At 35.4% G+C, this 16,801-nt stretch overlaps 1 protein-coding gene across 1 annotated transcript in view; it reads left to right on the top strand.

Annotated features, from left to right (window-relative positions):
- Positions 1 to 13,029: 13,029 nt before the first annotated feature.
- The window catches only part of LOC115622139 (putative phosphatidate phosphatase), a 132,709-nt gene continuing 128,937 nt past the window's right edge, over positions 13,030 to 16,801 (top strand). The window contains exon 1 of the mRNA XM_030515998.1: positions 13,030 to 13,078. The gene's annotated coding sequence lies outside the window, so the exon portion shown is untranslated. The remainder of the gene's footprint in view (positions 13,079 to 16,801) is intronic.

Genomic DNA, 16,801 nt, shown 5'->3' with positions numbered 1-16,801 from the left:
GAGCTTGCAGGCTACTTTCCAGTTCTAAATAAAATGGAAATAGTGTGTGGTATTCAACTATCGATAAAAATACAAGTAGAAGCAAGAAATAGAAAAATTTTGAAAAACGTTTTATCAAATAAGTATCTATTTCATGGCAAAGTCGTCGTTTATTTCAAGGAATTTTTCTACTCCTCTTCTAGGCATTTTTAAGACATGCCAAGTATGTTTCAGCCCAAAAATATTGCCCATAGCACTAGTTTTTACAACAATCTTTCCAATGTGAAATAAATGTGGCTATATATCGGTCAACAGCATTATTATTATATTTATTTTTATATATTATTTCACATTTAAGTTGAAACTTTGTATGTAGATTGAACCTGAACTATCCATCACAGATAGAACTTTAAATCTCCGAAGAAAGCTCTGTAAATTGCTTAGAATAAATTGTTGGTAAAAACTTTCGTAAGTACTTTAAGAAGAAAATACCCTAACTCGCTATACTCAATTGTTTCTTTTTTGTCAATGGCACTTGCAATTTACTTTTTTATTCATTTTAATTAATATTAGACCTGGTAGGTAAACAAAATCGATAACGATTACCAACTATACAAAAAGAAATGGGTTCGATGTAGGAATACAAATAAAATCTAAGCCGTATTCTTATTTGAATTAATCGAATACTATCGGCGTGCGTACTGGCTACAAAAGCTGACTGGTATGAAACCAAATGCACATTAATACTCGTTATCGATTCTTAATTTAATGCCAAATGCTAGCTTTAATTAAAGCTTTAGTGCTAGCTCGACTAGTATGAATACAATGTGGAGAAAAATAACGCATTTGGATTCTTTCGATGATGACAATCAGTGTCAGCCTATGGTCAGACTGGCAAATAGTTTGCACACAAGTTTTACATGATCACATTGCTTCTTCAATCAAAACAGGGAGGAATTTTTGACCAAATGTATAGGTTTCCGCTGCAACGAACTTTTCTTGGGAAGCACTCTTCAAAATTTAGTTGTAAGACCACATCAGTTTGTATACAAATTATTTGCATGCTCGACCTTAGTTTCAATCGCCTGCCAGGGAAATAATGTGTGTTGCAGGTACATCCTGTCCAAGGGCGATGCCCTTTTGTGAGAGTATAAAAAAAGTGCAAAAAAGGCTTTTGGAAAATGCAACTCGCACATTTTTGCGTGCGCTTCGATCGATGACACACATACACACAAACACACACACACACACACACATAGGCATGCACACACAACAAGGATACGCACTTGCAGCAAATATGGGACAACAAGTAGAGAAACAACAACAACAACAACACCAACAACAGTGTTTGGCAGCAAAATGAGCCTGCAAAATGAGAAGAGTACCAGAAACCATTGACCGAGCGGCTGGCCAAACATTGACCTGCATTCCTATGGCGGTTGACGATGCTCTTAGCCATATTTTTATTGTTGTTGTATCAGTTGTTGTTGTTATTGCTGTTTATTTTTTGTGTAAGCTGACGCAGGAAACGCCGCAGTGTTGCTTGCCTGAGTTCAAAAGCTGATTTCCAGGTCAAGAGTTGAGAAGTTGAAAAAAAGGCATGAACAACAACAACGATAAGCACCTGATGCCCACTTGTAAGCACGTTGCATGCCACACATATTGGCAACAATTTTGAACTGCCTTTGCGCTAACGCGGTCTCTCCCTCTTCCACGGTCTCTCATTTAGTCGAGCTACTACTTTCCTGCCGATCAAATTTCTTGATTGAAACTTTAAGTGCGCAGGCACTAGGGAACAGCCACAGCTGCTTGTCCTCTGACCAGCAGGACTCACATGGAATGTATCTGTGTGTGTGTGTGTGTGTGATTGCAAAATTAAGCTTTAATGCACCAAATGTTGCATAGAGGAAGCCTTTTTATTTGGCAACAGAAACTCGATCTGTTGCTTCAGGAAGTCATTTTGCAGTTCAATTTTTCTCACAAATAAAAAACATAAATGTTTTTTCTAATTTCTCTTTGAAATAGAAAATTGCAAAATTTTGTATATTTTAATTCTGTGCCAAAAATGCGCATTCATTTCCTAGACTATGTTTTGTTTGTGTGTTTATGAAATGAAAAAAGCCCAAAATAAATACAAAAAAAATAAAAAATAGTTCCTAAAAAATAAACGAGTAGAATGTTAAAGATAATTGTGAAGTACTATAGAAAACCCATGAATACTTTAATTTGTTAAGATATCAAAATAAATAGAAAATTTGTTGGTACCAAGACTGATGTCTTAACCGATTAATCCCATGACAACTATACAAAATAATGGCGGCTATATAATTTTTGCAAAAAGCTAGGTTTACGTATGGACAGGACAAGTCTACATACGAAGTATGGTGGCCCTAGCTCTTATGGTTCTAAAATGATCGGGGTTCATACATACGGACAAACGGACGGACAGACGAACAATTCTATATAGGTCTTTTTTGTCATGATAATAATATCTTATAAGCAAAACTTAAATCAAATTAAACAAATATTTTATATTGATTCTAAAATACAAATAAAACTAATAAGAATTTAATTTATACTACTTGCATTCATACAGTCAGACTAATAGAACGGCTACACAAACCTAATTCGAATAAAAAGGTTAAAACAGGCAAACTTTACTTTCGAAAAGTACGTTTTTTTACGTTTGAATTATGTTTTATAATTATAAATATTTTTATTTGCTTGACGTTCATTTTTATAAAGGACTTACTGCGCAGATTTCAGCCCAAAACTCATTGGAAAACTCTAATATTATTATAAGTTGAAACGTTTGAAATTTCTAGTTATAGAATATATGGCTATATAACTATCGACTAGAAAATAAATTTGAAAATAAAACATTCTATAATGTAAAAAGTTTCATCTTATCCCTTCTTTAACTTCTCTGTTGAAAGGAAATAGTTCATTCTATGGCTTTGAAAATGGAATAATGGAATAATTTGAAACGATTTCATATTTTTGCAACCATGCACACGAACTTGTTATCGATAATTGTGAATTGAGCGGCACTTTCAAATAATTCATGATTCCTTAAAAAAAACTCATTGGTGCTGGTACTTATACTTCTCAGTTGAAGGGAAATAGTTCATTCTATAGCTTTGAAAATGGAATAATATTGAAACGATTTCATATTTTTGCAGCCATGCACACAACCTTGTTATCGATAATTGTGAATTGGTGAAATGAGCGACACTTTCAAATAATTCATGATTCCTTAAACGACTCACTGCTGCTTCTAATAGTTGCATACTCGTACTCATATGGAATGTATATACATATATGTATTTATTCTATTCTATTCTGCTGGCACGCTTGAGAGCCCCAGTTGCACCTTGCAGCGTGCACCGTGCACCGCCTTTGGAATCCAATTGCTTATCACCTTTCAGTTGACAGCCATCGGCAAATTCGTTGCTCGCTCACTAACTTCGTTCCGTTGTGCGATTCGTGCGTCGAGGGCTTCGAGGGTCGCTCAACTGCTAGAGTTCCCGTTTTGCATTTTGGCATATACTTATGTACTAGGTTGACAAAATACATACATACTTGTATGTATTTAGGTATGTGTAGTGTGTGTGGCGTCGTTAGCACCGAGTTCCCCAAACCAAGGCAAGAGCTCAAAATATTTGCGACGATTCGATTGTCAGTGCTTGCAACGGCGGTTCCGCCCCACGTCTCTAGCCCCCCTTTACCAGCACTCTCAATTGGGTTTGGCTGTGCGTCGTTTGGGTTATTATTATTTCTGATATATGCGGTCTTACTTTGTGGTTGTCACTCGGTTTCGCTGTCACCGCAACGACGATGACGACGATGGCGATGGCGACGGCGACAGCGACACTGCCTGGCAACTTTGGCACATGCGTTGGTGGTCGTGCGGTCGGCGTCTGTCAGACTATCCGTCTGTCTGCTAGTCGCTTGGCGGATGGCGGCTGGCGGCGCTGTCTGCCTCTCGCTCCATGTGTCTTTCATGGTTGCATGCAAATGAAGCGTGAGTTCCCGAAAGGTGTTGAAAACGGCTGCCAAATGTGTGGCGACAGCAGCACCAACAAACAATCGAGTAAGATGAAGACGACACTATTTACCGTATGCCCTGCACTAGCGACTACAAACACACCGAACTATAAATCATTTTAGTTTTACACTATCTTTAAGAATGGCTTGCCGTCTTCATTCTTGGATTCCAGTCAAATACTTGTAAATAAAACTCATACAAAAAATGTTTTTCATGTAATTAGCCGAGTATTAAAAGATTCGAAAGCAAGCTAACGTACAGTATCGATTGACTGCATATCGATGACGATAAATAAGTAGCAGAACTATTGTGAATTAGAGAGGAAGTGTGACCATCATAGAGAACACCAAGAATCTAATTGCAACTTTACGATACAAAACTAAATCGAAATTGTTAATGAATCACATAGTTGCGATACACTTATCGATAAGAAAATGAGATTTCAAATAAGACATATACACTAATCGATTACAAATTCAGATTTCGAATTACACATATTGAAGATAAGCAAGATGAAGAAGAAGCATTTGTTAAAGAAAACTAATTAGAAGCATGTACATGGTAGGTAAGTTCTTGAGTTCTGTTGGAAGTTTTCAAATTTCTTGAAGCAAATCATTTAAAAAACTATAATTAAAAAACTGAATACAAAACTTGATCTAAAAAATTAAAACCAACGAATTGATAAATACAATGAATAAAATGTGAAATCAATTATTAAATCATCTAAAGTTACAATCGAAAAAGAATAGTATTTTACATCTAGAATCGAACGAGGTCTGCAAATCTAAAATTCCAGCTTTCTTCCTTCCAAAAAACATTAGTTTTTTTATAGTTTTTTAAATGTTTTAACGGACAGTTCCTTTAGAAAGGTTCTTCACTTCTGCTGCAAACTATTTACCTTGGGAAAACAGATCGCCCTCAGAGAAAACGTTTATTTTAGACACTCAGTTAATCAATAGGCCTTTAGTGGCTTTTTGTTGGAATCAGCGTATCTTAAATCCAGGCAGTGACTGTGGGAGTCGTGTTGCTCGATGGTCTGTTGTCGGGGTCGGGTCGGGCACACTAACATACAAGTAGGATGGAACATCGTCGAAGCCGCTGCCTGAGCACATCTGCATAATTTTATGCCAAACCATTTCTACTTTTTCATCTTTTGTTGACAGCTTCGATGACGCTGACGATCAATGCGAACAGTGTGTGGCCCCCCAGTTCGAGGATGCAACGTGTCGGGGGCTATGGGTGGAGGGGGGGGGGGGGGTATCATATATGCAGCCCTTCAATTCGTACAACATGCTCTCGAAATTGTTTCGTAATGGCAATGTTGACAGCGCCCACGTGGTGCCACCGACCTAGCTGTGAAGGTCCTTGCTGTATGTTCTCTGAAGCCTACATGGAAGCATTTTGCCTTTTCGAAAAGTAGAATTTACATTTCTGTAGAAGGTCAGGAGCCCGCATTTAAAATTGATAACTTACCTATGCAAATCGCCGCGATTTGGCACTAAAATATGCAATTATCCGGAAAAGAATGTGTGCAAGTTCTGATTGAAAGAAAACTTGAATGAATTGCAGATAACTTTTAACAACGTTTCACAGCACTAGTTGAAACCTAACTTGGGAAAATCTTTAATTCAAATGATTGCCACAAAACTGATTAAATATCTTAAGCGTGGATTTGATTGACTTTATGGAACCCAGTTCCAATGGAAACTAAAAGATTGTGAGCGATACACACTTGGAGGCGGGTAATCGGGATAGAAAACTGACAAAAGAAAATCCTATCTGAGAGGAGAGAGCGTTCCCAGGAGGGACGTTGCCCTCCCTAAATAAAATTTCGCAATAAGAAGTCGACCCCAAATTCAATATTATGGCGCATTATTTCGCCGAAAAAGGGAACTGAGTTGGATTTGTTAAAGTCTTTTTATCATTATTGTTTAAAAGCATCGTGCATTTTGTGATGAAAATTTTAATAAAAAATAATAATAAAAAAATAATTATAATCTTTATTCTCCAATAAAATTAATTAAAATTATATAATTACAATATTTAATGCCAAATAAAGAAAAATTAAATTTGAAATAAAATTAGTATTAAATATAAAATATGAAAATAATCATGTATTGGTTAGCGTAATATTTTCAAAGTAATTTGATACTTGTAACGTTAAGATAAAATGAAAAAAATTAATTAAAAATAAATAAATAAATAAAAAAGAAAAAGTTAGCAAACCCAAGCAATATTTCGAGGAATGAAGCCGTCGTATAAATCCACACATTTATGGAAGGATTGCTTGAAATCCGTGTACAATCTTCAAAAAAATCCTTTCGGAGAGATATTGCTACTGAAAATAATATAATAATAATAATAATAATATAATCGAAGTTTGAGGATAATTAAGCATAAATGGCGTAATCACCTAATACACGATATAGATATATGAATTTATCGTTTAGTATCTGAATTATTTAAAGATAACTTTTTAGACAGAGTGTACAAATAAATAAATAAATTGATGAGGATTGCATTTCCGATTTAGGTGATTTGTTGCCATTTTGGGGATACTCTCATGATTTCTCTCCCATCTCTTATAGTCGCAGTTTTGATAAAAAAGAAAAGGTGATATTCAAATGGCGTCAGATTTGGACTAACACCATCCAACCAACCATCCAGCATTCATTCTGGTCACTTCTTGGCAATCGATAGCTCCAAACGGTGTTCTAGAGTTCCAAGAATTGACTTGGAATTATTTGAAGAGTGGAATCTCACATTTTCAATAAGTTCAAGCATTAATTAAAGACTGTTTGAATGTTTGAAAATTGGCAGAAAATTTCGCTTCTATTCCGATGATATATTCAACTACTTAAACGATATGAATATTCGTCGAATATAGTCACACATTTTCTTTATCTTTTAATCGATTAATCTCTTGCAATTCATTGACTGCAGTGTCTTTAAATTGCATTCTCAACCCATTGGTAACAATTTAATTAAAGGTTGCCTGAATGTTTGAAAATTGACAGAAAATTTCGCTTCTATTCCGATGATATATTCAACTACTTAATCGCTAAGAATATAGTCACACATTTTCTTTATCTTTTAATCGATTAATCTCTTGCAATTCATTGACTGCAGTGTCTTTAAATTGCATTCTCAACCCATTGGTAACAATTTTTGAATTGCCGAAAATAGAAGAGGCATCAGGCATTAACGTGTTGCAGTGGCATTTGGCAACCATGTCGCCTCAGCTCGTTGCACTGACAACGATGCAACCCATTAGAGATAGGGAGAGAGAGGGAGAGAGAGAGGAGAGAGGAGAGGGAGTGGGTAGAGGAGTGCCAGACATGTGTGTAATTTTCCTTACGAGCTGACTTTGACTCTGTCGGAAGCACCCAACGATTGTCTGGCTGGGGGGCAAAATAGAAATTTCAAATTTGAAAATATGGAAATGCGTATCCCAATGCCAATGACGAGGACGATGACTAGGAGGATGACAATGACTGCAACGGCAACGGCAACAGGAACGGTGAAGGCGACAATGACGGCAGCGGAGCGACAGAAGTGGAAATGAAGTCTGAGGAATGCTGCTCTGCGTCTGTGTCTCTGACTGCCTCTGACTGTTCCTGGCTGCCTCCCTGGCTGCCTGCCTCCCTGGCTGCATCGTTGCCAGACTGGCGGAGAGCACTGACTCTCTCGTCTGAGTGCACGCGCCATTGGAAGTGCATCCCAACAGGGTCGTAATTCGATTAACACCTTTGCCTGTGACTATTGGCGTTTAATTGGTTAGCAGCGCCAATGATGGCCATGGCAGCTGCCTGCATTCAACCTCTGGCCCAGTCTCTTGCCCTATGCGTCTCCACCCAGCAGCAGAGGCAGCACCACCACCACAACCACCACAACCACCACCACCACCACCACTCAGCCACACTATCCTGCACATTTTTACAGTTAGCTGCGCGTAAAACAATTCTCAACTTCACGCCCCCCTCCCTCGCTCTTGATGCATTTTCCGCTGCTTATTAGGTGCGGAAATCTTTATTGATTGATGCATTGTTTGTTTTTATTGTTGGATTGTTGTTGCTGTTATTGTTGTTGGGCCAAATGCCGCCCGCAGCTTCCTGCCTCGCTATTGTCTGCCCTGGCAGGCGCGTTTAGTTTAGTCGCTCAAGTGCCAAGTGCAGGTACTTAGAACACTCGTAATTCTTTCAATCAAGCAACGTCCTTTGTCTAAGTGCCAGCTGCTGCTGCCGCTGCTTCTTCGATTGTAATTGTTGTTGCTCATGTATATTTATATGTACATACATATGTGTGTATGTACAAAGCGGAGGCGCATCTTGAGGTTTCAGTTTTTAATTGTTTTCCAATCAGCTGCAGTGTTGCTTGACATTTTAATGACTGAACAGATGAAATTTCTAGCGAGTTTGCTGAGCAATGTTTAATTTGATTATTTTGTTGCTGTTAAACATGGCTTTATGTTGTCCTTTAATGTGCCTCTATAGCTGCGCTATCATTTGTGTTACAAATTTTTACAACCGCAATAATTTATTATCTTTTTACTCAAAAATAATACCGTCATTAAAAACTTTGTTTTGGGACAGTATATGACATTTGTACTTATCTTTCATTTGGTCAATGGGGTTATATTTCCCAGGAAAAAAACAGGATTTGTGAAATTTAATATTTCCTCTGATATTTTCGTAAATATTTAATCTATTCAAGGAACGAACTCACATTGTGGAATTCCTCCATTTCCTTTTATATACAACTTCTTTATTTCAAATATCAGTCCCGAAAAGGTTAATTCATATCGACGATCAAAAAGTTTTGAATCATCGGTATAAGTCGAGCATTTCCAAAATTTATAAAATTACAAAATTGCTCATCAAATTTGAATATTAACGATACTTAATCAGTTATAAGAAAGAGTCGTGATATGCACAAATTTGCCTTTCTGGAAAATAAATATTATTCTTCTCAAATGCTAATAGAAGCATTCATTTAATATTCGCTTGCAATTGAAAATCTGTTTGTTCGGTTAAAATTAAGAATTGTTTTAATGCTTAGCCAATTTATAATGCATTTTAAAATATTTGAAAATATTGTTTAACTTTAAAACACAAAACATATCACAGCTTATAAATATAGAGCTTCAAATTGAAAAAGAAGTTACACTTGAAAATGTATTTTATAGTTTCTCCTTGAATGCTACCTTTATTTATATTCCAAGTACCATCTTAATATATATTTTTCAACTAATTTGTAGTTTTTCCTTGGAATTCTGATGCTTAGTCTGTCCAAAGACAATCAGAATGTGTGTCAGAGGACATTTGGCAGGAAAATTGCTTAGCACATTCCCATTAATCAAGTTCCTCACTACAGCGGGAAATTACAAATGCGTGAATTCTCAACTGAATCAGCAGAGAAAAATTTGTGCCAGAGAAAAATGACCGACGTCGACTTCACCAGGATCATGAAGAAGTTCATCAGGCAGCCATAAACGTTTGTTGATTACCCGCAGACTTGCCACAGTTTCGCGTCGTGTGCAAAAACTGCAAGTTATTTGCATTCGCCGCTGGATCTGTTACAGTTTTTTTTGCTGCTCTACCCTCCTTAGAGAGAGATGAAAGTGTTGGAGACAAAAAAAAAAAAAAATAGCGGACAGAGGCATCCTTCGAAATGCTTTGCATTTCATAAGTTGTCCTGCCATTCCATGTCTCGTGCCTTTCTCTCTTTCTTCGCCATTTTTTCACGCGCATTAATTCCACACCTGGCTAGTCAGCTAGCTGGCTGCCTGGCTTCATCATCCCCATCATCATCATCATCATGAAATGGCACCGTGCCGCCAAAAACAAAATGGTTGAAAGGATAAAATGGCGCGCGCAAAATGGAATAGAATTGCAGATTCATTTCACTCAACGAGCGAAGGCGATGCTCCGGCATTAGAGGTGGAGGAATTCATATTTTTCTTAGCAATAACTGAAGAGACTTGGAAAGACAGAACGCAGTTGTCAGAGAAGGAGGTGAAGAAAGGCGACAAATTGAACATTTCAATACAAACACACAAACATTCATAATTGAAAAAAAAAAAAAAATAATAAAACTAGAAAGCAGATGCGAAATGGGATTACAATTTATGGTTAACCAATAGCAACAAAATTACCTCAAAGTTTCTATCAATAAATGCTACATTGATTCAAAAATACAGTCGTAGCCTCAACTATTTCAAAAAACTTGTTGAGCTGTGATTAAAATTAAGAGATCCACAGCTGGCATTTAGGAATTTACTAAACTAATACAAGTAGTAGCTTTGCAATGTTCAGTTGTGAAATTATTAATCAAGTTTTTAGCAGGGACTGTAATCATTATATGTATGTGTTATAATAAAAATTATACAATAATGAATATTTTTAGTGATTAATGATTATTTATAATGATTAATTTTGAGTTTTACTTTACAACTTAATCAATAATCATTATTTTTGAGCAAAAAAAATAGACTCATAAAATAATGATTATTCTTTCAGTTTATTTTTTGATCAAAAATAAACCTGAAGTTGCAATTGACCCTGCCTTTTTGTAATAAGGACACAATTTATTCGTGTATATATTCTTGAACAATAAGCCAAGACAAACACTTATAAAGTAGTTTTAGTCTAAAAGAAAACATCCTTAAAACACATCTTTTCGGGCAAAATTAACTAAGTAAATTAAAGTAAAATTAAAATAATACTCAAAATTAATGATTAAATTTTTAGAGAATAAATAAAAATTGCAATTTTTAAATCATGGTGAAAATCATAGATAATCCTCAAAAAAAAAAAGGATTTTGGCAAATTTCTCGCATTCTCAAAGTTACTAAAAGTGAGTGTTTTTCTTAAAAAAAAGAAAAAAAAAACCATTAATTGTTTTGTATAACTACAGTATAAAACGCATAAATAACCGAATTAAGGACCCATTTCTATTAACTCTATGAACTATTTGGGAACAAAAAAACTAAGAGGCCGAAAAAAATTAATTTATTGGAAACAAACAATTATTAAAGTTATGCACTTTGCGTCAAAGAAGCCGCATTTAGAAATGTCTGCAATTAATGAAAAAAAAAATTCTTTTAGTAGAAGTAGTAGAATAGTAGGTAGGTCGGGGCTTTTGAAAATTACAGTTATATTATAGTTGGGTCTAAAAAATCACAATTAAAGTTCACCAAAGAAAAAACACTTGATTTTAACATCTACAGTGACATTGTTTTGTTAATAAATGAATACTAAGATTTCCAATATTTCACATTCGGAAACTTCTTTTTGTTCAAGTAACTAAAAAAAATCGAATTCTTTCAGTCAAGAAGGGAAGGGAAGGGGAGGGCCGTTGCCCCACACACACTATTTCGCTTTGAAATGGATCTGAGTTGAATTTGTTGAAGTTTTTTCATTGATCATACGCATAAGTTATTTTTGAAATGCATCGTGTACTATTTAATCAAAATTTTAAACCTGCCTTTTGTCTGCCTACGACCTTGTCGTTAACGGTGATAACACCTGGAACTGAAATATGGAATATGTATACTTTGCTAAAATTAGCCCGATACGTATGTTAGGAGTGCAATCGCATACAAATTTATAATATAGTACTATACATTATTACATTTTATATGACTTAAAGCTATCGTATCGCCAGTCCTGTAAATACATACATTCAAGTTAAAACAGCATAGGCACAAACAAAAAGTCGAAATACAAGTAATGCAACAAATTAAAACAGAATATGTGGCAATAATCAATAAATGTGCATTTGTTGCACAATTTTGAAATGCGTAATTCAAATAAGACGCGGCCTAATTAAATATTTATGGAAAAGGCATTTCAAGCATGCCACACGATTTTATGCCGTAATAGCATTATGGGCTATGTATGGATTCTACATATAGGTACTATATTTGCAAGTGCATTTGACATTTGAAACGCCCAGTTGAGTTGGTGGCGCTGCCACGCCCTAATCGCATTTGGAGTCCCCTCCCCAACGCCCTCCAACTAAAGAAATTCGATTTGTCTCTCGCACTGCCAGAGTGATGGGAAGCTCGACGCATTACTCCCTCCCTACACATACTACTAGCTTCTTTAGGTATGTGTGTGTGTGTGTGTGTGTTGCCCGCTGGCAGCTACTTTATCAGCGGCTGCTTCTCCTTCGTCCTGCAGTTGTTGCTTCCAGCTCGCTGTCTTTGTTTCTTTCTTATGCCAGAGTTGTGTTACTTTTTATTTTTTCACGCACTGCGCTTGCGGCAAAGTTTGTCTCGTCACTCCTGCATGCTGGGCTTCCGTCTGATCCTGCTGCTGGTGTTGGTGCTGGTGCTGGTCCTTGTCCTGACTTGGCCTGCCTTGGCTCACAATAAGCCACTTTACAGCTTCTTGTCATTTACTTAGTTGCTTTTTATTTATGTTCTCTTGCTCTCCCTCTCAAAAGGAATTGAATTAAAATTTACATTTTTAATCATTTTGTAGCTCGCAACAGTTCTTTAATTTGTTCTCCCCCCTCCGCCTCCTCGTCCCCCATATTCTGCAATTCATTTGTCACTTGTCTGCTTGCCATTCGTTTCGCATTTAATTAGTGTGAAAAGTGGAAATTACTTGTATATGCCTTTTTATAAGGCGCCTGGGTCGCCAGCGCCACTTGTCCCCGCTAATTGGCTTAAAAATAATAACAATTATAATTATAATGCATGCAATATTATTGAGCAGACATACGACATAGCTTGTTGACAACATTTTCCCCGCATTTTTCCCATTTCCCATTGGGATTTCACTTTTGCTTTCAACTGCCTGATGAAATGCCCCAAAGATTTGCAATAGTTTTCGCTTTGCCGAACAATTTCTCGGCCAGACCTTTCAGTCTTTTGGACGCTACGCAGCTTGTCGTTCCATGTTCTGAAAAGTGTAACGCCTAGGTGTGGCCAAAAAAAGGGCTCCAACTTTACACATTTAGACACAACTACCTAAGTGGCAATTGTGTAGTAAAGTGCTGGAAACTAGTGACAAAAAAAGATGCATTTTCTTAACTTCTGAGCTGGTGAGTGGATTCAAGATTTTCCTAAGATAGAGAAAAACTTGAAGAAATACTTAACACATCTATAAAGCGAGGAATTGGAATAAAAGTACTTGTATTTTGAGCAGCTGATATACACGTACATAGAAATAAAATAGATAGCGTGTTTCTTGATGTCACTTATATATGTTGTCGTTGGTTTTGTGACGATTAAACAGAAGGCCTTTTACGCATTTGAGATTTATTTTTTATTTACAAGTATTTGGGAAACGGCATGAAAATGATTATTTCATGTGAATATTTATTAAAAAATAGTTGTAATGATTCGCAGTAATAATGCATGATCTACGCTGCACTTAAAAATGAAATTATTTCCATGTTCGATAAAATGAAATACGCTTTGAAACATCGAATATATTGTACATATACAAGTAGTATATATGGTATGTATTTGTTATTGCTTTCCAGCTGAAATATGCGTGAGTTTAAAATTACAATAATTTACAATTCGTTGACTTTGCGAACACAAATTTGTGCACTTTGCATTTGGCCGCACACACACACACACACGCACACAAAAACACAAACACACGAAAACACACACACACACACAAATAAACATAAACTATTAAAATAAACAGCAAATGGGCAGCGGATCGGTTGATGTTTGGGAATCGAATGGGCAAAGAGTTTCGCATTAATCAAGCGCATAATTTGCTCGAACGTGAATAACGAGCGATAAAAAGTTGCCAAACAGAATATTTATATATAGTAAGTATATATGTATATATATATATATATATATATATATATATATATGTATACACATGTCCATAGATAGGTGAGCTCATATGAGCGGGGGTTTTGTAAATGATAGAGTTTAAATTTTCAAACTGTTTTCTCCCCTTCTTTTTTCCGAGTGAAATCGTAAAATACGCAGTGATTAAAAGATTTTTAATCACCGACTGTATTTAAACATACGCTGAGAGGTTAGAGATGAATGTGTTTCTGCCATCAAATTGATTTCTGACCCTATTGGTATAACAATTGACTTTGTTCCATAATTGGCCTTTATTGTCTTTAATAAAATTTAAATAATTTAATTTCAATGATATGAAAATATGGACTTAAAATAATAATTGGAACGCCTGAATTCTTAAGTGCAACTTGTTTGGATATTGCACTATAGCTATACTAGTACAGGGTGCGTCATCTTTTATGTCGGTATGTAAACATTGAATATCTTTGAAAATAAACAATCGATTTTCAAGTATGAGATATTTTTATTTAATTTGATTCTGTACAATTTCTTGAACTGAGGTTTTCAACACTGGTCTACTCAAGTCAATCGGTTCACTAATGACAAAGTTATTCAATATTTACATACCGACATACAAGATGGCGCACCCTGTATGCGCCAACTGCACCCTGTGCGCCATCTTGCTGCGTTGCTCAGGTTAGTTTTTGTAACTTCCAAGAAATCAGTTTTTAATTTTGCAGGAAGATGCTGTCAGAAGTAAATTTCAAGAGCAGTTATTGGACTTGATGAAAAAATGTTGAAACCGAATAAAGATTCCATCTCTTTGTAAAAGCATCTCTCTTTACAAAATTTGAAGCGGAACATAGGTTAGTGGTAAGGAATTTATGCATAAAACAATCAATCCTTTTGCGAAAACATTGAGAAAGTGTAGAAAATTAAGAAATGCCGACTAAATAATTTGTAAAAAGCACAATTTGTGAACAATATTTTATCCTGATGTGTTTATGTTGCCAAACGGAAGAATCCACCAAAAGTGACAGAACTACAAAAACTTTTACAAAATAATGTGTGCAGTACTTAACGATTAAAATAATTATTCCTAAAATGAATACAAAAGTGGATGAAATGTTGTCCGATATCTAAAAAGTCCAACAAAATGTCCAATACAGTCCTGGGCTTTTTATTGCATCATTTCTTTAAGTTAATTAGAAATTATTTTTTAGGAAAATTACTGATTGATTTTTTTTTTTCTCTACTTATGTGAATGATAAATATGATAATGATAAATGTTTTATCTAAAGGACTTTATAAATTAGCCTTTTTCCAGCTAATAATTAAAATAATTTATATTAAATGGCTCAATTTTTTCATTCTTGACAGGTTTCTTTTCTTTGTAATAAAGTTGTTTTTGAAAAATTTGAAACTAAAATTGTTCAAATACGTAACTTGATGTGATTTTCAGGAGCATCAAATAAATTGGTGTTGAATCAATCGCATCTGCTTTAAACTAAGTCATAAATAATAACTATGTAGTTTAATAATAAAACAACTTACAGATCTTACCCCAATTCGAAAAAAGTTTACCCTGCTTCCATATTTCTGTTCTAGTTCGCAAGAACTACAAACTACAAATAAGTACAAAATTTATTTAAATTATTAAAGAGTTGGAAACATAATTGGAACCAGTTCTATTTCCAATGGTTCTTGCTTATCGATACAGCTTTAGTTCTTTCTTTCCACGTACAATCTAGTTCGCAAGCTACTTTGGAGTAGTCCGAAACTAATAATACAATAAATAATTTGGACAAAATCTCGGATTACGAACTAGTTCTTTTTTCCAATCCCATCGATACAACATTAGTAAATATTATACATATGTGCAGATGTGTGTACTAAGTATTTATGTATTTCCATGATTCTAAGAATATGAACTAGTAATTTTTTCCAATCCCATCGATACAACATTAGCAAATATTATGAATATGTTGCTAATCGATGCAGCATTAGTTTATTAATTCCATTTAGAATATTTCTGATCTAGTTTGAAAGCTCCAAAGTAGCTTGTAATATAATAAATAATTTAGACAAAATCTCGGAACACGAACTAGTTCTTTTTTCCAATCCCATCGATACAACATATTATAAATACATATGTGCAGATGTGTGTACTAAGTATTTATGTATTTCCATGATTCTCAGAATATGAACTAGTAATTTTTTCCAATCCCATCAATACAACATTAGCAAATATTATGAATATGTTGCTAATCGATGCAGCATTAGTTTATTAATTCCATTTAGAATATTTCTGATCTAGTTTGCAAGCTCCAAAGAGCTTGTAATATAATAAATAATTTAGACAAAATCTCGGAACACGAACTAGTTCTTTTTTCCAATCCCATCAATACAACATATTATAAATACATATGTGCAGATGTGTGTACTAAGTATTTATGTATTTCCATGATTTGCAATGCATTTCGCGGCGTTGCATTATTGTTGGTTAACCACGGAGGAGTAGTTAGAACCGGCTGGCAGCCAAAAAGTGTTGCTGCTTCGCGGCTTTATCGACCACACATGCACCAACAAATTTACATATGTGTATATTTATGTATGTGTGTACATGAATACATATTTATATTTGCATTTATGCGCGCTTGTTATTGTTGTTGCTGTCGATGTACATAGCTGTTTATTTTAGAGTTGGTTTTCGAAGTGAACAGTTTACTTAATGCAAATTACGCATACGCATCGTAGCCAACAACCCCTGACACGTCCACCCCACCCCACCACACCACACCACACCACACACCACCACACACAATAATTCCAGCGAACGGCCCACAACTAGGCTGACAGAAAATGTACAGCCCCCCCTCCCCCCACCAGCCGGCCGCTCTACGACAACAAGTTTCTCTGCGTGGGCTCTTCAGCGTTAAATTGCAAGCACTTTAGATTCACATTCAATTAATTAATTTAAGCAAATT

The sequence above is a fragment of the Scaptodrosophila lebanonensis genome, unplaced genomic scaffold (assembly GCF_003285725.1).
Source record: "Scaptodrosophila lebanonensis strain 11010-0011.00,11010-0021.00 unplaced genomic scaffold, SlebRS2 tig00000043-arrow-pilon, whole genome shotgun sequence".
Taxonomy (NCBI): Eukaryota; Metazoa; Arthropoda; class Insecta; order Diptera; family Drosophilidae; genus Scaptodrosophila; species Scaptodrosophila lebanonensis.
The sequence above is the reverse complement of the archived record's forward strand: the minus strand, read 5'-3'. Positions and strand labels throughout refer to the sequence as shown.